We start from the raw sequence: 23,811 nt of genomic DNA, 5'->3' as shown, positions 1-23,811 counted from the left end.
ATTTACTGAGCTGGTACTGAGCAGGTGTCGGGTACTGTGTTAAACCCTGGGTGTGCATTCAAAGTACCTGATGACACATGGTAGATGTTCTCTGTCCCATGAGCCCTTGTTAAGCAAAGCATCTTGCATCCCTGTAACCTCACAAGAGAGGTTTTTCATTACCTTCAGTTTTATAGAGAAACTGAGGATAAAGAGGTTTTACAATTTGTTCCAAGATCAGACAGCTGGTAAGTAAATGGGCCGAGACCCTAACTTGCGAGCTTGACCTCTAGAGCCCATTTGCCAAGGGCTACATCTGTGTGGTTGTCTCAAGTAATGCTGTGATCCCTACTGCATCCCATGTTATGTGCAGTGGTTTCATAAGGGTGGGTGCTTGGGAAGGCTCTCAAGAGACAGAGTGATGACAGTGATGGCTGGAATCCATGAGGACATGTGAGATTACATCCAGGCTGCAAGTTTGGGTTCTAGACCCAGAATGACATCCCAGTAGCTCCTCAGAGGGCTGCAGAGTTTTAGAGGCATTGCCTAGGCGGTGACCAGGAGAAGTGGCTTTACTTTATCATGATACAGAACTAAAAGGGCAGAGCAATTAATCATGGAAGTTTCTAAAAGTGCTTTTATTTTGCCATTTAGTATGCCAGCGAGATCATTTCCCTTAATGTATACTCCTGGTATTAACATGCCTTAATCCATCACACGCTGTATTATGAAATTACCAGGGTTTACTCCTGGGTCCTGCTGAAGATCATTAACCCAACTCTTCTTGGGCCATACATCATCAGAGGTATTACCTCACAGGTCTAGGGACCCCTCTCCCTGTTGTGTGGCAGGGCGGTCACAGTCATTTTTCCTTGCCTCCTCTGGCAGAGGGGGTTGCTTGCATTACTGAGCAGATGGCTCCTGATGGAGGGACAGACATCACCTCCCACTGCTCGGCCACCTCTCCTTCCCCTGACCTGGGTTTCCCAAGGGGCAGCTGGGAGGGAAGCAGCACCCACCCTGAGTCATTCTTCTCTGCCTGCCTGGCACCCAGGCTACCCAGGCCTATGCTCCTGTGGCCAAGGGTCGGTGAGTTCTGTGGGAGTCCACTCTCGTGGGGCTCTTCTCTGAGGCTGGGGCTGGGGAAGAGGGAAGAATATGCCTCCTGGCAGTAACCAGCTCCAGGGTTCATGAGAGTCATCCATCGATGTCCTTGCATGTTCCCAGCACTCCTTGCTTTCTCTGCCCCATCACCCCAGAGTCCACCTTGTTAACTTGTTCCATTTTATGTTTTGAAGAGCAATTTTCTTTTTTTTTTTTTTTTTCTTTGATTTTTCCAGACTGATTTTCTCTATGTAGCCCTGGCTGTCTCAGAACTCACTCTGTAGACTAGACTGGCCTCAAACTCAGAGATCCACCTGCCTGTTCCCAAGTGTTGAGATTAAAGGCATGTACCCTCATCGCCTGGCTATTGTATTAGTTATTTAATTGACAAGTAAAATTATACATATTCATTCATGGCATAGAACATGATATATACACACACCATGGAAGAGTTCAGTGGTGTGTGTGTGTGTGTGTGTGTGTGTGTATGTGTGTGTGTTCACCTGTTGAGAACACTGATTATCTATTCACTTAGCTATTTGCCATTTCCAGGTACAGAATACCTTGTCATTAACTAATTGTCATGTTTAAAAGGCACCCGTTGAACTTACTGCTCTTGTCTAACTGAAATTCTGCATCCTTTGGCCAGAATTCATGAAACATCCTTATGCTCCGGCCTCTGACAGTCACCTACCCTGTCATCTGCTTGACTTGGGCTCTTTCAGATTCCATAGTCAGGTGGTTTATTTCACTGAATGTCCAGCAGGCTCTGGTGAGAGCATTTCCTTTCAAGTCCGGATAGTATTCTGTTGTGCATATGGACTACTTTCTCTTAATCCATTCTCTTGCTAATGAACACGTGGGCTCAGCTTGTGTCTTAGCTGTAGTGAATTCTCCACAATGGCATACTGAGATCTGCCAGCTCAGTGCAAACTTAGGAGGGGCAATGCTAGGTCATGGTGTTTGCTCAGGGCCCTCTGCACCAGTGAGCAGCCCACCCCATTTTTGAAGCCCAGACCTTACAGAATTCTTTAATCTCATCCATCTTTGTGTACCAGCAGCTCTAACTGGCTCTATTAGCAGACAGTCTCTCAAGCCAATCACTCATCTTTGCCCTGACTTCACCATTGTCACCTCCAGTCATGTCTAAGTGGTCCCTGCCCAGGCCTCGGCCCTGCAGTGCTTCTCCTCAGCACGCCATGGGGAGCTGTTAGAAGCATAAATATCCAGACATTGAAAATGTCCTATATGTTAACCTGAAAGCAGTGGTGTACACATGTGTGATTACTCTACAAGACGTGTTTCTACTAACATGAGCATTTACATGACCCTTAAATACATTTTATAGTTCCCTTTTGTCTTCGTGCAATCCTGAAGATGGAAAGAAAACATGCACTAGGAAAACACTCCACACCCAGCTGCTGCCCCAGTCCACACCCCTATTAAAAATCAAATTTAAGCTAGGGCCTTACCACACTCCTTCATTGGCCTTGATGTTACTCTGCAGTCTAGGCTGGCCTTGGTCTTTTGACTCACCTACTTCACACTGCTGCATGGTTGGGTTTCAGTCCTGTGCCACTAGACTTGGCTGTGCCTTAAATTTTAAGTAAAATGAGAAAAGGCACAAATCAGGGCACCAGAAAGATGATGGCTCAGCAGTTAAGAGCACATACTGCTCTTCCAGAGGACCTAAGTTTGCTTTTCAGGACCCACATTTGGCAGCTCACAACTGCCTGTAATTCTAACTCTAGTAGATCTGATGCCTTCTTCTGACCTCCTCACACCTGCAAGCATATGCATAAATCCACACAGAGACACACATGCATACATGCAATTTACAATAAATCTTAAAAAAAAGAAGAAAAATGTCAATCAGAACCAGTCATTCTCTTCCAACCCCCACCCCCAGCTCCAGGGATAGATGTCCTACGCTTAGATGGAACTCTGAAGCCTCTACAGCACCAGCTGACCTCCCTGACCCAATTTCTTGTCATGAACCCTACTCCAGACTTCTGTCCTACTCTACAGATTTAGAAGGTCCCTGTGTCCTGGAACCCTACTCAAGATTTCTGCACAGTCTTAACTCAAGGACACCTCCTCAGATGGCCTTGTCCTGCCCTAAAGATTCAAAGTACCCTTACCCTCACCCATCATGCTCTCATATTGTCCTGGTTTATTTTCTTTATGGCATCTAAGCATCCAATGACTACTCCTGGCTCCTTAACCTGTAAGATTGGCCAGGACAGGAAACACATGTGTCTAATTGACTCATCTCCCAGGCCCTACCCCTCTCTTCCTGAACTTGCCCACCATCCATGGTCCATGGAGATAATCATGTTAATGGACATCCTGCCAATCATTTTTATTCCAACCTGAGGAACTTCCTTTGCCTGTGGTTTCCAAAGTTTCCTTGCTTGGACAGGAAGATGTAATGTAGCAGAGCTATCTACTCTGGGCCCAGGTGATGGGGGATGTCCTTCTGTATATATGTTTCTCTTATTGGTTGATAGAGGCAGGAAGATAGGCAGGACTAGGAGACAAGGAGAAATATGGGAAAGGTAGGCAGAGAGGTGCCACAAAGAGACTCCATGTAGTCAAGGAAGAGTAACAGGTCCGGACCCTTCTCCGGTAAGATAAGACCACGTGGAAATACATAGATTACAGAAATGGGCTAATAATTAAAACAGAGCTAGCCCATAAGGAGCTCTAGTCTTCAGCCAACAGTTTTATAATTTATATAGTGTCTATGTGTGTTTATTTGGGGCAGAAGTGGCAGTGGGACCTGGTGGGACAAGAAACTCCAGCAACACCCAGGACAAGACACAGCCATAAGACAAGCTCTAGGGAGCCATTTCCTCCAAATAGTCCCCTCATTCCACAGCTGTATCATCCCTGCTTCTCCACAACAGTCTATTTACATTTTGAATCCACTAATGGATTAAGACATTGATTAGGTCAGTGCCCCCAGAAAGTTCCAAGCTGACATGCAGGGATGTGCTACATCATTGTTAGAACACTGTGTCCTTCAACCCACAATCCAGATTAATGATCATGGATTTCAGAGGGGAAAGAAGGTGCCAACAGGCCATGCTGCCCTTGAGAACAGACTCACAAGGCAGCTGCTAAGCAGTGTAATAGCTTTTTCTGCAAAGCCTTCCTCAGCCAAACCTTTTGTGAATGTCATGGAACCTCAACCCTGTGGGAAGTGGGCACAAGGAAGAGATGCTGGGCTGAAGGCAGCCCTGTGCTTTGTGATGTTCCATGTCAGCCATGGTAGCAGCTCAGTGTTCTGGGGAATCCAGACTTCAGAAGACACGTGTCTGGGTATTAGTCAGGGTTGTCTAAAGGAATGGATCTAATAGAATAAACACACACACACACACACACACACACACACACATACACACACACTAGATTGGCTTACAGGTTGAAGACCAGGAAGCCCAACAATGGCTCTCATGCTGGAAAAGCTAGAATCCAGCAATTGTTCAATCTGGGGCTGGCTGTCTCAGCAGTCTCAATCTGTTGCTGAAGGCCTGGAGAATCCTAGAGAGCTGCTGGTCTTCAGTCTACATTGGAATTCCCATGGAGTTGGTTTTCATACCAATAAAGGGATGCCACAGCAACAGGATAGATGAACTTGCCAGTAGGAGTGAAGGCAAGAAGGCTGAAATTCAAAGTCTCCTCTTTTCACACCCTGTATCTAAGCTAGCACCAGAGGGTGCAGCCCAGATTTAGGGTAGGTCTCCCTACTTCAAACAATATGATCAAGAAAACCCCTCACAAGGGTGCCCAGCATCTTAAATTTGAGTTAATTCCAGATGCAATCAAGTTGACAGCAAGAACTCACAATCAAAGCCTGTGCACCGAGGGAAAAGCTATGGCAGGGCTGGCTTCCTTTGATTGCCCCTTCTGGCCCAAGAAGGCGAAGGGTGACAAGCCTGGGCCTGCACATCTTTGAACAACCTGGGCTCTCACAAAGTTCCAACCCCTGGAGACTCAGCCCAGTCACCAAAGAGACTTCTTCCATGTGAGTGGGGTTCCAGGCTGATGCTCAGTGGGAGGTTCTCTTCAGAAGAAAGCTGGCATTATACTGCCTCTGATTCAGCTGGCATTCCAAAGGCGGACTCCTGGAAAGTTCTGAGTGAAGAAAGGGACACTGGGGCCCAGAAAGTGGGACAGGCACTTTGGATCAGTCTCCTGTTAGGTTCCTCTAAAGGCTGCTGGTGAGATAGGTGACCTTAAAAAGTATGGGAAAACACCAAGACAATGAAGGCATGACTTGTCAGTGATCGGTAAAGCCAGGGCTTTAGGCTTAACCACACAGGCAGCTCTGGGACTCTGAAGGCACATGACTCCTTCCTTCAGAACATAAGGACTGTCTGCCAACCGTTGTCTCCATTAGCTGAAGTTAGACATGCTTGGTGGATCTTTAAGCAAGCTCCCTCTGAGACAAAGAAATGTTTGGGGGTGAAATACTGTCTTCCTTACAAGACCTGTCTCATAGATCCATGGGGTCACTCACAGGGGCCATGGGGAGACAGGATAGGTAGATGCAAACTTTGGCAGGCTTGGGCTGTCATGCCATACCTCACACCACTAGAGGACAGTTGCTGCTAGATTCAGCCTCTGTGTACCTCTCAGGCAGGTCTGTGTCTCAATGGTCATGATCCTGGTCTGCCACAGGGCCAGGCGGCCCTCCCCATCTGTTTCTACTAGGCTTCATCCATTGCCTTTTTCAAGGCTAAGGACCAGATGTTATGGTTTGACTATGAGGCGCTCCCACCCTCCACATGTCCATATGTGTGAACATGTGCTCTCCACCTGATGATACTGTTTTGGGAGACTGTGGAACCTTCTGGACATGGGGTCTTGCTATAGGATACAGAGTCAGTCACAGAGGTGATGGTTATAAGCCAGCTCAATTTTCAGCCTAGTGTCTTAGGACCACCAGTTATGGTGGCTTCTACTATGACAGTCACAAGCCTCCAGAGCCATCATGCCTCCCCTGGCAGGATGAACTGTGAGCTGGAGTAAAACTTCCTTTACGTAGTTTCTATCAGGCTTTCTCTCACAACAAAGAGATAAGGAACCAATTTGCTGGGTGGTTGGAGAACCTGCCATGCTGATAATCTTTACTGGTTTTTGCTTTCAACATATTACATGCCCTTAAGACCAACATTTCATTTCGTACTCACCAGTACCAGTAAGTGCCACAAAGTTCCACATTATAGCTGGGTAAACTGAGGCACCATAAGTCCAGTTCAAGAGCTCTGACAAGCTGTGGGAGTGCTCCCCACAGGGAAGTTCCACAACCCATAATGAGCAGATCCACCCAGCAGCCCAGTGTTTGTCTCGGCTCAGGGCCATCTTAACTGTCATACTTGCCCCGACTCAGCGCTATTCGGTCTGGGCCTACAGAGGGCTCATGACACAATTGTGCCCTCTAGAATGTGACCCCCCTCCTCAAAGAAGACAGAGGTGGAGCCTGGACCTGTGGTGAGGTGCAGCTATTGACGTAGGACAATGATTGGGCCAAGGTATGCCAAGCCTGAAGAAGTACCATCAGAGAATATAAGGGAATCCCTGCTCAAACTCAGCCAGGTCTGGCAGAGGCACAGAAGCTTGGCAGACCTGATCCCAGTACTATTTGACTGAGTTAATTAATACATTATTGCAGTTACTTCTCTGCTTCTTTGTCCTTACTGGCTCCCTTGTTAGAAAGGATCAGAGTCTCAGGGCAGTCACCACATACAGCTGGCACCCACACTTGGCCAAGAAGCAACGTAGTCATATGTGGCTTTGCTGTTATGGCTTTGTACATACAGAAAGTTTGGCTGCATCCTCCCAAATCAGCAGGAAATGCTTGGTTACAGATTAATAGTCAAAGTAAAAAAAAAATGTTCTGAACAAATTTGGTGGAAGGTCAGAAACCACAAGATGGCTAACAAGAGCAAAGGTCAACGGGCAGTATAAGTTGCTGGACTTTGTAACAAACACCAACATGCCCTGGTTGGTCAAGAAACCCAGCAAAGGAATGTGTGGCAAAGCTAGCCTGACTGGGGATACGGCAGGCTGGTCTTCTAGGATTTCCAAGAATGTGGGGCAGATGAACTGTGGCTTGCTGATGGAGAGGACAATGCTGGGCGAGTGGCCAAGAGGCTATGGCCAGATTCTGTTTTATTCAGTTTTCCATTGCTATTTTAAAAATACCCCAGGGTAGGTAATGATTAAGTGAGAGAGTTTATTTAGCTTACAGTTTAGAGGCTGAGAGTACAACACTAGGCAGTCCCATTGGTTTGGCCTCTGTTGAAGGATTCATGATAACACAGTGGGTGTACATTGTGAGGGAGCAATTGCACAGTGAGTCACCCCTACTCTTTCAGAACAGCCCTCTGTCTAGAGGACTAACTGTGCACACCTCTTCCAAGGACAGCATTACTAATGATCTAATTGCTTTACACCATGCCCCCTCCTTAAAGGCTCTGCCACCTCCCAGTGTGACCATACTGAGGACCAACCAAGCTTCCAGTATACCAACCTTTGTGGACAGAACAACTGAGAACTATGGTGCTCCTCATCCCAACCCTTCCATGTGGCCAGACCCAGTTTCTTTACTTTCTTGGTCTCAGTTGTTTACTGAGACAAGCAACACACCTTATTCTGGATCTAGCTAAGGAAGTGGTACTTATTCTGCTCAGGTGACATTCTAGACTTGATGCCAAAAAATAAATCATTTTTTTTTCCTGAACAAGGCAATAGACATCTTTTAGTCTTTCACAAAACATCTTGAAGCCATCATTGGTCACTACTAAGCTCCTAACAGTGACTTAGCTAGGGAGCAGGCTGGCCTTCTGGGATTTGGTCAGGGGTCAAATATTGAGTGGCCATGTCTTGGCCTGTGACCCTGAACTCATACTGAAACCCTTCAGATATACAGGAAGGCAAACTCTCCCAAATAACTATGCTCCTAGCAATTCTAAACGTGTGAATGGGCATGGCTAGAAGATCCAAGTTGCTTACCTCAGGGCCTTAAATTACTTACCCTTGCCTAAAATGTCCATTTTGCCAACCTACTTGTAGATATACCTTCATGATCAGAAATCTGGCTATTCCTGGCTATACCTTCCCTATGGCATTGTTATTGTTTGCTTCCTGCTTCTATGATAAACATCACAACCTAAAACAACTTAGTGATGAAAGGGTTTACCACAGTTCACAGGTTCCAGTCCACACTGAGAGAAGCCGGGGCAGGTGAACAAGGCAGGATCCTGGAGGCAGGAACCGAAGCAGGTGCCATGGAGGATGCTGCTTACCAGCTTGCTCTCCAATGCTTGTTCAGCCTGCTTTCTTATTCAGTCCACATTCACTAACCTAGAGATGGCACTGCCCACCATGGGCTAGACCCACTTCCAATAATTAACAATTAAGAAAATGCCACATACACATAGGTCACAGGCCAATCTGATTGAGGCAATTCTTTAGTTGAGGTTCCCTCTTCCCAGATGATTCTAGGTTTGTATCAAGTTGACAGCTGAAGCCAACCATTCACAGACTTCCTGGTGGTCCTTTCACTACCTCCTGCTTATTACATCACAAACCTGCTTTTATACATAGCCATTTGGTTGCTACATCTCTTGCTTGTGTCTCCAAGCTGTCACTAAGCTCTTATGAGTGGACAAATTTGATATCTGTTGGTCATTCTTCTATAACTATCCAAGGCCAATCACAACATGGATAGGTTGATAGACATATGTATGTATGTATGTATGTATGTATGTATGTATGTATGTATCTAAAAGGATGGCTGCATGGATAGTTGCTTTGATGAGTAGGATGCATAGATGAGGAGGGATGGAAAATGATGGTTGAATGAATAGATGCTTGAATGAATAAGGATGGATGGATGGATGGATGGATGGATAGATGGATGGGTCAATGGATGCATGGATGGGTAAATGGATATACGCTTGAATGGGCAAGGATGGATGGATGGATGGATAAGGATAATGGATAGATAAAGACAGATGAATGGAGAAAGCTGGGTGAATGGATGAAAAGTAATTGTGAAGAACAAGTAAGAAAGCATATATGATCTGCTTTGGAAATTATGACACAACACTGTGAATTCCTAGTGTCAGGCACAGTGATGGAGCTTTACATGCACCATCACCTCATCCCCTCATTTCTGCCTCACAGATGCTGTTAAGTGCAAGGATAATCTGGGGTGCTGGTGAAGCTGAGTTCACTTAGACCCCAGAGCTGGTGTAGAGAGGCTTCCGAGCCAGGTGAGTGGGCCTGAATGTATCCCCTCTTCCCAAATCATTACAAAATGACCACGTAGTGAAATATTTGTGTCTACAGACCAGTGTGCCTTCAATGAAAGGCCCACAGTGGCCTTTGAGGTACTCTGTCTTCTTCCTGAAGCCTTGTCTTCCTTCTCTCTCATTGGCAGCTCCCCCTTGCTGCTGCCATCAAAGCCTCTTCATTTAACACCGATGCATCTCTGAGGAAGCACTCCTAATTACCTCTAATACAGAACCAATTCTTACTAAAATTAGGTAGAAAGTGGGAGTCTAGGTTACCTTGGCAGGAAAGGATTGATTGTGAATTCATTGCAGTCTCCTCTGGTTCCTCTAGAGGGGTTTGGGAAAATTCTTTTTAATTTCAGGAAGTGAATCCAAACATTTGAAATTTGGAGAGTAGGCAGTGTCTGATGAATAAGTGTCATCCTGTGTTATCTCTTAAGATTATTTATTTATTTTGCCTGCATATGTGTCTGGGTACCAGGTGCATGTCTGGTGCCTGCAGAGTTCAGAAGAGAGCATTAGCTGCCCTGGAACTGTAGTTACAGACAGTTGTGAACCACCAGGTAAGAAGGTGCTGGGACCAGAACCCAGGTCTTAACCACTGAGCTATCTCTTGAGCCCATACCTCATGGGATTCTTAGAAGAACCACATAACAAACAAAAATGGAGGCACATTAGGAGAAGCACAGCTATTGGAAGAGAAAGCGAGTGTGGCTGCTTACCTCTTCATTGTGACAGAAGGCCTGATGTGAGAAAGGAAGGGGTTTATTTAGACTCACAGTTGTATGGGTATCCACTCAGTTAGGTAGGAGAGCACCTGGGGATGCTCCGTCTGTGGTGGTGGAGGCTGTATCCAGGGCTGGTGCTTCTGAGCTGGTTTATCCACATCTTGGTAAACCAAGAATGTCACCTTCAAGACCTATAACCAGCGATCCACTTCTTCTGGCTAGACCACAGACTTAAAGACCCCCCACAACCTCCAGAAACAGTGCCACCAGCCAGGGACCAAGGATGGGAGCCCACAGGAGGCATTTCACACTTCAAACTGTAACACTTTGCATGAGGCTGGAAAGATCGCCCAGCAGTTAAGAGTGCTTACTGTTCTTGCAGAGAACTAGATACCCATGCTGGTGGCTCACAATCACCTGCTCTAGCTCAAGGGGATCCAAAATCCATCTCTGGCCTCCTCAGGTACTCACATGTACACTATTCCTATATACGTACACATGCATATGAATACAAATAATTTTATGAATGAATATGCTATTACTGCTTTAGCTTAACTTGTATTTCAAGCTCATTATGATGCCAACACAACTTCCCTATATTTTCTTATTTAATCACCATACAGCCCTACCCATGCAACAAGTACCAATAAGCCTATAGTACAGAAATAAATGTCCAATTGAAGAGGGTCAGGACTTGACTCTGGAAACCATGATGACTTTGTGCTTGCTTCACAATGCAAGCAGTCGTGGAAACTGGCTAGAACTTTGGCTCTGAACCCGGGGCCATTGCACACAGCTCAAACATCAGCCAGAAGCACAAACTGGAAAAAAAAAACCCATATCCACATGGCACTAATTGAGCTTCAACGGACCCTGTGAGCCAGGGCTCGAGCAGGAAGACAGAGGCTACCTTACATGACCTCAGCTAGGAATGTGCACATTGGGCAATTCAGTGTTCTCGCTGCTCTTTGTACGCCTACAAATGATGGTGTGTACCGACTGTGAGGTTACAAACACATGTCCACAAGTGGACAAGTAACAGGCAACAGGGGTTGGATTGGGGTAAGTCCTAAACCCAGAATGAGGGTGCCCTGATAAGAAAAGTTACCAGTGAAAAGGCAGATGCTGTGTGGTGCCAGAACGGGAAGCATAGTGGCTGTGATGCAAGAAACAAGGGAGCTAGCATCCACCCGGATCTGAGAGAGAGAAGGAAGCCTGCCTGTGCAGAGAAGGGCATACTCCAGCCTGCAGCAGGTTAAGAGAATGGACCCTGTTGCTCAAGGCCAGTCAGACGAGGCACCTGGCTACGGCAGCCCTAGAAACTGATGCAGAATACACAGGTGTCAGTCTGGCACCAAGGACAATAGTCAAGAGATGCTGGAGAATCCCTTCCCAGCGGAGGGCCAACCCTTCTGGAGGCCTACAACCTAGTTTCAATGAGAGAGACAATCTGTGGGAGATTTGGGGAACAAGAGTGTTGGTGGGTAATTAGTCAGAGCCTCAGAACCCAAGTCACTTGTAGCCAGTCCTCACTGTCCCCCCAACTCCAGGGAGCTGAACTCTTCATACATCCAGGCCAACACTGGCACAATGGCACGGGGCTACCCACACCTCTCCCCAGACTTTGTTCATACCAGAATTCCATCTTTCTCATGCTGAGAAGATGGACTTCTCCTGTTCTCTAAAACGTCAATGGCATGGAGAGCACATGTCCTTCAGGTGGGTGTGAAATCAGACTCCTATATGCGGAGTGACAGACACTGCTCTGATGCTATCTCTGGCATTCTCCAAGACGCATCACACTCACTTGCTACACCTCAGCTCTAAACATGACAGCAAGAAGGTCCATCTGTTCAGGAGCGATGGCTGCACACTTTAAGTCTGAACATGGACTTTGTCAGACCCCCTGGGTTATGCCGACTTCAGAGCAGGCTGCCAGGAGGTGAGCAAATGTCCACATTCTGCTAAATATCTCTGTAGTTTGGTGGGCCAGACACAAGAGGGAGTATGATATAGGAGAGGGACAGAGTCAGGGACCCTGTGCCCTCTAGGGAGAGTTGTCTCTTCCATGACCTTCCTTAGAACCACAAGGTGGCAGTCTAAGAGGGTACAGAGATGCTAAGCCAAGCTCACATTCAGGACCAGAAAGGTAACCTGTGCTGAGGGCGACTGCTGAGTGTACCTCCAGCCTGCTACTGGCCTGTGGTCTCACCGGGAGAAGACAGCTTCAGCTAATTTTGCCTTTAGCCCTATGCCACATGCAAAATACTTGACCAGACTCAGACTCTTGGGCTCTTCAGTTCTCTTGTTGGGAGTCCAGACTCTAAGAAAGGTGACAGAAGAAAAGATCACAGCAGCACAAACAAATCCCAGCTCTGCAGACACCCAAGACCGTCATCATCTGTCCTTTCCCCTATCGCCTATCCCCAACTCCGGAAATGTGGACATGCAAGGAGAGTTGGACAGACCTTAGAGAAAGGGAATTAACCAAACAACAAAAACGAAGGCCACGGGTGGGATGAAACGAGGGACTCCACCTGGAATGTGACCCTTGTGCATGCTCACTGGGTATGACTATTCACTCCTCTCAGGCCTCATCTCAAGGTGCTTTGGGGGATTTCGAACCTGCAGATCTTGTGTGGGAACTATGCTGGGTGCATTCCTAATGTCCACTGCTCAGGAAGGCTTCTACACCATTGACACTCTCTTCCCAGACTCCTGAGCGCTCCCTTCAGGTGCCAAGTTTAATGTGATCTCTTCAAATTCATAATGTGTCTGAAATAAGCAGAAAACAGCTCAAGGTGAGTCATTCATTAATCACAAGCAAAACAGGCCCAGATCAAGGGCATAGCAAGGACTGTAAAACAGAGAAGGGAAGGAAGAGTTACCCAATCTCTTTATTTAATATTAACTACTTTATGCTTTTCCATCTGATTTCTGAGAAAGCTTGTTTCCCATTCAATCTGATGTCAATTGTCCTTAAGTCCCTGGGTGCTAGCTTTGAACCAGAGCCACTTGCCCAGCTGGCAGACCCTCCTCCCCAACTAGTGGCAAGAAGTCTTGGTCTTAAACACCTTTTCGGTACTGCCTGATATGGTCAGGGGAAATAAATGTTATCAGGACCTGTCCTTTGTCCTTGGAGTGGCAAACTTCACTAGTTTAGAAATGGCAAGTGTGTAAGAATAGGTTGCAAGGAGCCACCACCCATCAATCCCACTGGGCTATGGCCACTGCAGACACGCCCTTCCTCTAGGGAGATGTGTAGACTGTACTAAGGGATACATAGACTGCTCAGTTACATTTCCCTTTCCCCCCTTCACTCTCAACTCTGTCACATGATAGAGACAAGTAAAGTGTAGAACCCCATTTTATAACTGGGCAAAGTATGGATGATGCTCAGCATGGGGCTCTTTCTGACCCCCCCACCACCACACCTTCCAAGAAGTAGGGCCTGGGGCTCTGTGCCTCTAAAGGGCAGCAGCTGCTTCCAGATGGGGCATCTGCCCCCAGGGCTGCTAGTTTGTCCTGAGTGGAAGAATCTGAGTTTGGCAGATACTGCCCTTTGTGAGGCGGTGCCTCACCCCCTCCAGTCACGGAGCCCATTGTCTCTATCCAGCTGAGGAAATAGCTAGGCTCCACCATGCACTGATTAGTGTGCTGCTCCCTGCAAAGGTGGCAGGGCCGGATTGGTGATTGGTGTGGGTACGCCTCTTGTGTCATTTGCACAGCATGGGAGCGCTATAATCCAAAGGTGCATTTCAGAGACTTGTCTCCCAAAAGCTGAGCTGAGGGAAAGGCTGGAGATGATAATCAAAGCTGATGCAAATTACCTGGTGTTTGAAGCAGAGGGAGCTTGGGGGAAGCAATCAGATAGGCCCCTTCTCCACGGTGCTGAGGCTAGAGTAGGGGGATGGGGGCTCAGGCAGGGGAAGTACTCCAGTGGACTTGGTTTGGACATCATTTGGAAACTCTACAATGTCAGAGATTTACTTGCATAGAAGTCCCAGTGCCCCACTGTAGCCAAATCCCCTTAGAATCTTCTAAAATGCAGACAACTGCTCTTACCCTCAGCATTTCCAAACAAGAGAATCCAGGCTGCCACTAGGGCAGCCATATTGTCTGGCACCAGGCATGACTATGGCACAAAGCCTGCTGGGAAATTAGTTTTAATATGGCAGTTCCCTCCACTTCACAGATGAGGAAATTGATGCCAAAAAAAGAAAGGGTCTCTCCTACAGTGAGCTGGAAATGGATCTTTCAACTTCCTCTTCATCCTTCCCTTGTCCCTCCCTCTTCTACTCTTCCTCCTTTGACTCATATTCATTCCACAAGTCTTTGTTGAGGACATACTTTGTGCCAGGGCTATGTTAGGTACCAAAGCATCCTTAATCTTCCTCAGTGGAATCAAGCACTAAATAAGAAAGACAGGCACTCACCAATGGACAATTACAGCTATGACCAGCAAAGACCCCACAATGCTGTCTGGGTGTCCTGACATTGCATGGAGCAAGCTCATGGACTCCACTTGCTCTGCTTCCCTTCCCTATGCAGCCAGCTCACATAGAATGTTAGCAAGGAATGGACTTTGTAAACATAAAAGCTAATTCTCCAAATGCTGGGCTTAGCTTCACTCTGATAAACATTCAATACATGTTTGTTGAATTGAATTGCTGAATTGAATTATGCTACAAAAGAAAAGCAAGGATTAGCAAGAATTCCCAGCACTAACAAGTGTTCATTCAATTTCCTTGTGTGTGCAGAGAGAACCCAGGCTGGGTTTGCCAGATCTAAGCATGTAAGAGCTGGGAGGAATCTAGGGACACCTGATCACACCAGTCACCGACTTTACAGAATGAGAAATCAAAACCCAGAGAAAGGAAAGATCACTTAAGATCATCCATATAAAGTGTCAGAGCCAGAGATGTCAGCTTCCTGATGCCCTGAGTGACCGAAACCACCATGGGGTAAGAGGTAGACTCACCTTAGGCCTACGAAGCTGGAGGCTATTCTGTGTGTGGACCATCCTAAAGATGGAAACATCTTCCACGTATCAATTAGTGTTCAATTATCAGATCAGTCCCCAAGACCCCAGAGTCTTTCATATCCCACACCATAAACATCTGTGTCTGGTAAATGCTGATTTCTTGCTTTTTCACATTCTGGAAAAGTGTCCACATTTCTCTTTGGTCACTCTCTCTCCCTTCCCAGTCTCAGTGCATGAGGTCTGGGCATAGCAGAATCTACCCACTCCCAGAGAACACAGTCACATGTCTCAGGCCCAGCCAATCAACTCCTCCAGCTCCCTGGATTTTGTGAGTCATTCAGGGAAGAACCTGAGACTCAAAGGTGGACCAATGTCTGATAGAATATATCTTATGTATTATTAATGGAACATGAGAAGATATCTCATACATTACTAATGGAACGTGCCTTATTGGTGGAGCCTAGGTCATGTGACCACACTTCATTGGAGGCTGAGAACATGAATGTGTGCCATTTTCCATTCCTCTAGTGGAAAAGAGGTTCCTTCCCCAGTCATGGGAAAGAAGTCCAAACATAGACTGGATCCACACATACGTGCTTCTGCCATGTTGCCACAACTTGTAATTGTGCAAAGTGCAACATTCAGAAATTATGCCATGAACTTGGCATGGCCCAACTGTTGTGGAAACTATTGTTTCCCCCCTAAGATGGAGAAACTGAGCCCTGGTGAAACACTATTCCTGGGCACACAGCGAGGATGTGATGGAATTCTGTACTTCAAAGCCCAGAAGCACAGGACAGATTTGAATATATTGAGTGCCTATCTGGAAGTGATGTTGGAAGTCAAATGAATCGGGACTATGGGAACCTGTAGGAATCTTGGGGGTGGGAAACTGAGGGGTCTCCCAAGACCTGATCCTGAGATAGAGGTTCAGTAATAAGGATCCTGAACAAGGTAGAAATGTCTTGCCACAGAAAGACTATACTGTGATGGGGCAGGGTCAGTATGGCTCTCACTTGCTTCTTGGGACTGTCATGGAAACCAACCTCAGAGTCCTGTGAGCAAGAGAGTTGAAGGTGCCACTGTAAACTGTACCCAGAGGTTGAGGATACAAGTAGGGTTGGCCTGGGATTCCTGGGCAGAAGTATCCTGGGGTGGGGACACCTTCCCAGCACAATTCCTGTAGACCCTGGTAAAGCTCTGCATGATGAAGCCTAGAGCATTGGTAGAGGTGCTCAGAGCAGCGTCATCCCCATGGGACACTGGTTTGTGATGACACATGAAGGTCTCTAAAACACCCAGAGAAGTGGAGGTTTGAAGAAGCAAGTGGTCCTGTGGTAACAAGTGGGGACAAGAGCCAGAGAAACTCAACGATGAGGTCCATAGGCTGTGTCACCCAATGCTCTGTGTATCATCTACAGGCTGCTCCTTTCACCATCCCCACTGTCCCCACCTTGCTCTGAACTCCACCAACTGAGATGCTTAACTAAAGATCCAGGAGCCTGTGCCATCTGGCTTCTGGCCAGGTTCAACCACTGAGTGACATTAGCTGCTCTGTCTGCCAGAATTGCCACAGGCCAAGTCCACTGCCACATGGCCTTGGTCACTGGGAATCCTGTGACCAGCCCTCTCCATGTAACCTTCTGGCTCTGGGGACTGGCAATAGCTCCTTCTCTGGCTATACCAGCCTACATTTATAGCATACTCTCTCTGAGCCTGTAGGCAAATCTCCCCCAGGTGGGGTCCCTAGACCCTGCTGATACCCTTGTGAAGAGTCCCAGTATTAAACTGTTGCTATGTCCTCATTTTCATGCACTGATGCTGAGTGACAGGAGGAAACTGGAGCCCAGGAGGAGGCAGCCAGCCCGTGACCTTGAGTGGCATATTGAATTTGTCACCATCTTCCCATCTTCCTTCCTTCAGTCAGAAACACCTGTGCCAGAGTGTTGTTGAGTTTCTGTAGATGCCCTGGAACCTGGAAATCTTGTCACAGTATGTTGGATAATGCAACTTTGGAACCCTGTCAAGCTGACCTTAGATCTTCATTATTGGGAAGAATGCCACAAACAAGGGAGTTTCTACAAGTGATTGAGGGACCCATCATGGAACCAATGACTAGGTCCTGAAAGGCATGAAGGATTCCCAATCCTTCACAGTACCTGAGTAGTGGAGGGTCCAAAATGGGAATCAGGCTGGGGAAAGGCTCCTTGATGCACTGGAGCTGTGCTGATCCCGTTTACACAGAGAAGGTTTGCAAGACTTGCCTCCTTTCCCCTCAGTTCTCAGTAGAGGCAGCTGCAAATGCCCAGGTTCAGGCAAGTTCCAGCCAGTGTCTGAACCCCACACCCAACTTCCTGCAGCTCTACACCCTCTCACAGAGTCCAAGTGGTCCACAGATCCCAGGCTGGGGTTAAAGAGGACAAGGAGGACAGGCAGCTGCCTACTGCTGCATTGAGAGAGAAAGGACTGTGTGAGCGCCCTCAAGGAGCTCCTGTCTATCTCTCCCACTTTTAGGATGACAAATCCACCCACGCCTGCCTTACAGAGCTGAGGCTGGCTGTGGTCCAGAAGTCCCAGCACACCCAAAGGCTGGGGAAAGATTCCTGTATCCTCACAGTCTCCTACTATGTTCCCTCCCCTGGATGCCCTGTCAGTGTTAGTGCTCAGGGTGTCCACCACAGGGCTGCAGACTTTCAAAGAAATTATACCTAGCCAGGAGTTACAGTAGCCAAGAAGTGTATAGCCCCAAAAACCATGTGATCTGACCCATGGCCTTAGAAAGCAGGTCATGCAACCAAGGATAGGGCCTGAATGGCTGGCCTGAATATGCCCAAGGACTTTGCCCACCAGTAGGCCAAATAAACAAGGCCCAGGACTAGAGCCTTGACAGAAATCATTAGAGATAGCTCGGATCTGACTCAATGGAAACATGTCTAGGGCCGTTGTTTGTAGTTGTAGGCTATGCCACTCACAACACAGTCATCCTGGGTCTCAGCACTGTGACAGCATTCAGGCAACTGGCCTGAGGAAGCAGCAACCAGGCCTGCTTCTGAGACACCAGTTTAGAAAGGCTACTAGAAATTCAGTTTTGGGAAATGTCCCCTTCATCATTACTCACAAGGCAATGGCATGTGCCTGAGGGTCCTCTGATGTGGCCGTCTCCATTTACCCTTATAGAACAGCACAGGACCCAGCAAGGCCTCGGGGTACCACCCCATAAATTGTCTTCTCACCGGAGGCCTATCAGATAATGATTTAAGGAACTAGTCACTGGCTGCAATTAAGCACAGAGAAAATAGATCAGTCCCATAATTTCCGTGTGTGCAAGGTCGGGCTGGATCCGTAATTAATGTTTGCGCCCGTTAATGAAATGCTCCACAGCTCTGCACTTCTGTCATTCATGAAGGTAATTTTTCAATTGATTAGTAAAATAATACTTGAAAAGTAAATGCACCTGCTTCTTCTCCGAAATGTCTCAGTCAACCGGACACACTGGTCGGAACACTAAAAAAATACCACTGCAATCCAGTGGAGACCAGGCCTGCACCATCAGCATGCAGAAAACCTGAGAAGGAGGCTAGAGCAAAAAGCAATTACAGCAGCCGTGGTGACCAGAATCCCTGGGCGGCCCGGCGCTGCTGAGCAACTACAGCAAGTCTGCCCAGTTCCCACCTGTGATGGACAGCAGGCCAGATGCTGAGACTTGGGGTTCCTGCCCCACAGGGACAGGGGTTGACTAGGGAGAGGCTGTTGCAGAGCCCTGGAAGGATCTTGTGCTGTGGTAAGCAGAGTGGCTATTCCACAGAGCGCTGTTGTTGGGGAAAAGCCATAACCAGGGAGTTCCTACAAGTGACTGAAGGACCCATCAACAGGTGTGCTGGGTAGGGGGCGTTGCTGGAGTCAGGGTACCATGAGGCTGGGCACAGACACTTCTTCCCAGGGTCTCCTCTGGCCGGGGCTACCTGCTCCTGCATTTCTTGGCTATTAGTAAGTGAACCATTTGAATGGGTCTTATCTTGAATCCAAAACTAAAAATTTTTTAAATGACAATCATGTTTTATCAAAGAAAATACAGCAAGAAACACGGTGGTGTTAATTCTTAGAAGACTCAAGTATTGATTTGTTGCTGTTTTTATTTAGTTTTTATGTCCCAAATATCTTAACAGTGGAATCCATCTTTGCACTCATGGGAGAGTCTCACCCCAGCACTGAGCCCATGATTCAGACAAACTACTCAAACCCTGTGTCACTTTCCCAGAGTCATTTATGTACCTGCCATTTAGAGATTTGGCGATCAATTATTGAACATCAAATACTGAACCACTTAGCCCATCACCCCCTAACAATTGTTTCTTCTCTCAGCAGCTCATGAGCTGTCAGCGGCTTGTCACTAGTGACCAGGGTTCTCCTGTGTCACTTCCAGAGACATCATGGGACCAGCTATTGCTATGAACAATATAATTTATGTTTTAATAAGTGGATGTCGATGGTGATGAGAGGACCAGACTTCTTGGAGGGACTAGTGCTGCAAAGGGTGGGCTAACTGATGTGTGTCTCCATGTGTCTAAATAACACTAGCATGTCTTGGATGTTGGGAACTGGGTGGCAGACTTTCATGGGTGAGCACTCTCTTGGCCTAGGCAAGGCTGCTTGGAGTGAACCTTAAAGGAAAGTTGTCCCCTAGTATGCTAAGCACAACAATCAGAACTTGCCAGCCATTTCAAGCAATAGGGATCTTTGAGAGCACATTGTTACAGTCCAGATTGCCTCAAAGGACCCGGCTTGCAACAAGCATGGAAGATGCCCACCTGTAGCAAGGTTGGGTAGCTTGACTGTCTTTGCTGCTGCATCTGGTACCAGCCTAGGCCATAGCCACTGTTGGGGCAGTCTGCCTTTGTTGTCTTCCATCCTGGCTCCAATCTGAATACAGTCAAATTCAGATCATTGGTCAGGACTAGGTCACACAGCTCTGCTCCTGCATTGTAGACAGGAAAAGGTTGGCCACTTCAGTGGCTGTGGGATCTGTCCTCTGAGCTTCACTTAGAGGGAAATCTTACGATGTAAGAAGAGGGTCTGGGGACTGGAGGGATGGTTCAATAGTTAAGAGCACTTGCTGCTCTTACATAGGACCCCAGTTCAGTTTCCAGCACCCATATCATATGGCTCACAATGTTAGTTTCAGGGAGCTAACATACTCTTCAGGCTACCACAGGCACCCAAACACACCACGTGTGCACGCACACGCGCATGCACACACACAGACACACAAGAGAGAGGGAGAGGAGGGAGGGAGGGAGAAAGAGAGAGAGAGATGCCCACTAAATTAAAAATAAAATAAATTCTCAAAGAAGTTCTACTCACATGGGATCAGCTCGGAGCACAAAGCACCTCTGCAGATGGGACCCGTGTAAGCCCTGTCCTCTGACATTTGTTGGGTACCTGCTACACCAGCTGCTCCCACATGTTTGCTTATTCACCCTCTGTGAAGGGAGTCACAATCCCAATTTTCAGAGTTGGAGAATGAGGTACAGAGGGGCCCATTCGGAGTGCTCAAGTCAGGGTCGTGTTCCATTTTGTTCTTCTCATTATGGTGTTGTCAATCTAAAAGGCACACTTGGGAAAGGTTCCTACTTGTCACTGTGGGAAAACCCAGGCTGTGCACCAGCAGTCCAGGTCCTTACTCACTCTGACTCAGAGCCAGGTGCCTCCCTATGCCTCACACCTAGACACACACAGTAGTCCTTTGAGTTTCTGAGGCCACTAAAGAAACCACAGCTGCAGGGACGTGCCAATGCTCAACTCTTGATCTTTGACCTTGGCTGAGAATAAGATGGGGTCTTGCTTTCTCTGCTCAGGTCTCTGCCCCACCCAGCCCTCATGTTCCTCATCTGTAAGACAAAAAGCAGACTATGTCAAAAGGTTGCACGGTGGCCTTGTGTTCCACACTGGCCCACACAGAACTTGTGTTTGCTCATGTGTCAGCCTCCACCTCTCCTGTGGTGTGTCCAGCCCTGAGGTCAGGGTTCTGCTTATCTGATGATCTCAAATGATGGGAAGGCCACGGCTGGTCCAAGAGGTCAATGTGTCATAAGAAAAAATGGAAACCTTGTCAGTTACCTAGTAACCTCGCTCATTTGATATCTCCTAGCCAGTCAGTAGCATCTTGAGTCCATGCCCCTAAGGAGAGTGCCCCTTCACGAGGGACAAGTCACTAGGCACAGATGGCCACCAGACTTTAATTTTAAATGAATTGAAATTAAACATAATAAAAATTTCATTTTCTTGGGTACACTCTCCAAATTCCAAGAGCCTAGCAGCCACACATGGCTACAGACCTAACAGCCACACATGGCTACAGACCACACATGGCTACAGGGCATGTTCACTACCACAGGAAGTGCCCAAGACAGCCCTGTTCCAAGTTTCCCCACAGGACCTCACTATCCCTTTCCTTTGAGCACCTGGCCTGTTGCAGTCAACAAGCTGACAGGGCACAGTGACCCAGGCGAGCCTGCCCCTCTGTTCACCGTCTCCTTTCACAGAAGAGATTAATCTATATCGCAGTGTCTCTGCGTGAACAATGGCAGCGGCCCTGGGAAGGGGCTGCCTCACTCCCAGCACCTCCTTTCGACTCCCTTAATAGGTGAAAATGCTCCGTTATTTCAAATGAATATAATTACGAAATCCTCTACTTAGAGTAATGTGCCTCCTTTGTTGGGAGCGGACGTCTCCTTTCTCTCGTCCTCTGTGAGCTGAGAGGCACTTTACCTCTTTGAAAATCATGATTCACTGTCTCTGTGGGCCATTCGCTCCCCGCTCGGTGGTGGGGCACAGTGACTTTGGTCTACACTCTTGTCCCACGTCTCCTGTGCTCTGGCTCTTTTCTTGAGTGGGCATGGAGCTCAGGAGGCCACCCACATGGAGGATAAGCCACGAGCCCCTGGTCCTCATTCTCACCCTTGTCCTGACCCACTCTTAAGTTGTGTCCTGCCCATCCGAGCCTGAACCAAGGCGACCCCTCTTAGCACCGTCTCCCCCTCTCCTCCCCACTCAGTTCCTTAGCTCACACCGGATTTTCTTCCTCTGAAAGCCACCCCTCTTGCCCAGCTCCAGCCTCCAACACAACACTGTCCACCCATGATGACTTGAGTCACACCTCTCCCAGTGCAGTCTTACACAAATCATTCTCTTCAGGGTTTAACTTCTACAACCTAATTAATTCATTATCCATATTTCAGGATCTCATACTTCCTCCGATGATTGGCTAACCATAAGCGTATGATGTTTGGGCTTAGATCTGGTTTTGTTGTTGTTGTTGTTGTTGCTGTCAACTTGACATCTGAGGGAGGGAGCCTCAACTGAGGAACTGCCTCCATAAGATTGGTCTGTGGGGCATTTTCTTGATTAATGATTGACGTGGAGGACCCAGACCCTTGTGGGTGTTGCTACACTTTTGCAGGTGGTCCTGGGGTATACAAATGTGGTGAGTTGAATAATAATGCCCTCCATAGGTTCATACTTGGTCTCCAGTTGGTAGAACTGTTTGGGAAGGATTAGAGGTGTGGCCTTGTTGGAGGAGGTGTGTCCACAGGGGGTGGGCTTTGTGGTCTCAAAAGACTTATGTAGTTACCAATACCTCCTCTTCCATGCCTTGTGGTTGTGACCTCTCAACAGTTGTGTGGTAGTTTGAATAGGCATTGTCCCCCTGGACTCATGTGTGTGAATGCTTGGGCCATAGGGAGTGGCACTATTAGGAGGTGTGGCCTTGTTGGAGGAAGTGTGTCCCCGTGGGGGCAGGCTTTGTGGTCTCATACGCTCAAGATACACCCAGTGTGGGGGACTCTCGGCTCCTTCTCCAGCACCATGTCTGCCTGCACGCTGTCATGCTTCTCCCTGTGATGACCATGGTCTAAACCTCTGAAACTGTATGCCACCCCTAATTAAATGTTTTCATTTATAAGAGTTGTGGCAAATGTTTTCATTTATAAGAGTTGCGGCGGTCAAGGTGTCTCCTCAGCAATTGAAACCCTACCTGCCACCATGGCTTCTAACCCTCTGAAACAGTAAGCCCAATGTCCTGGTGTTTTATCACAGCAGTATGAACGTAACTAAGGTGATAAGAAAACAAGCTAAGTGACCCCGGAGAAGCAAGTCAGTGAGCAACGTCCTCTGTTGGCTTCTGCTTGGTTCCTGCTTCCTTGTAGCTGCTCTGAGTTCTACTCTGACTTCTCTCAGTGATGGAGTGTGACCTGAGAGCTATGAGCCGAAATCAACCTTTACCTCCCCAGATATCCTTTGCTCGTGGGTTTTTATCGCAATGATATAAACTCCATGACAAACACTCATACCAGGGCATGCAGTATTGCTGGCCTGATGACTCTGTGGTTTTGGAGGATTCTGGTAACAGTCAGACTTTGGGCTTGAGAAGCCATTGAGTGCTCAGAGCTCAGTATACTGTTATATGGAATCTGGGAAGATAAGAATGTTGAGAGCAGTCCACACTCAAAGAGGCCTGGTTTGTGAAGTTTCAGATAAGTAAAGACTTTCGTGGCTGTCTGACCTTTTAAATTAAGATTCTGTCTTATGGGGCTGAAGTATTGGCTATAATTAACAAGAGACTGGCACCACCAAAATGAAACCTTTGCATTACAAGAGACTTGACACTAGTCATCCGGGCTGAAGAATCAGTTTTAAGAGAGATGAACAT

The sequence above is a fragment of the Phodopus roborovskii genome, unplaced genomic scaffold (genome assembly GCF_943737965.1).
Source record: "Phodopus roborovskii unplaced genomic scaffold, PHOROB, whole genome shotgun sequence".
NCBI classification, from domain to species: Eukaryota; Metazoa; Chordata; class Mammalia; order Rodentia; family Cricetidae; genus Phodopus; species Phodopus roborovskii.
Note: the sequence above shows the minus strand (reverse complement) of the source record.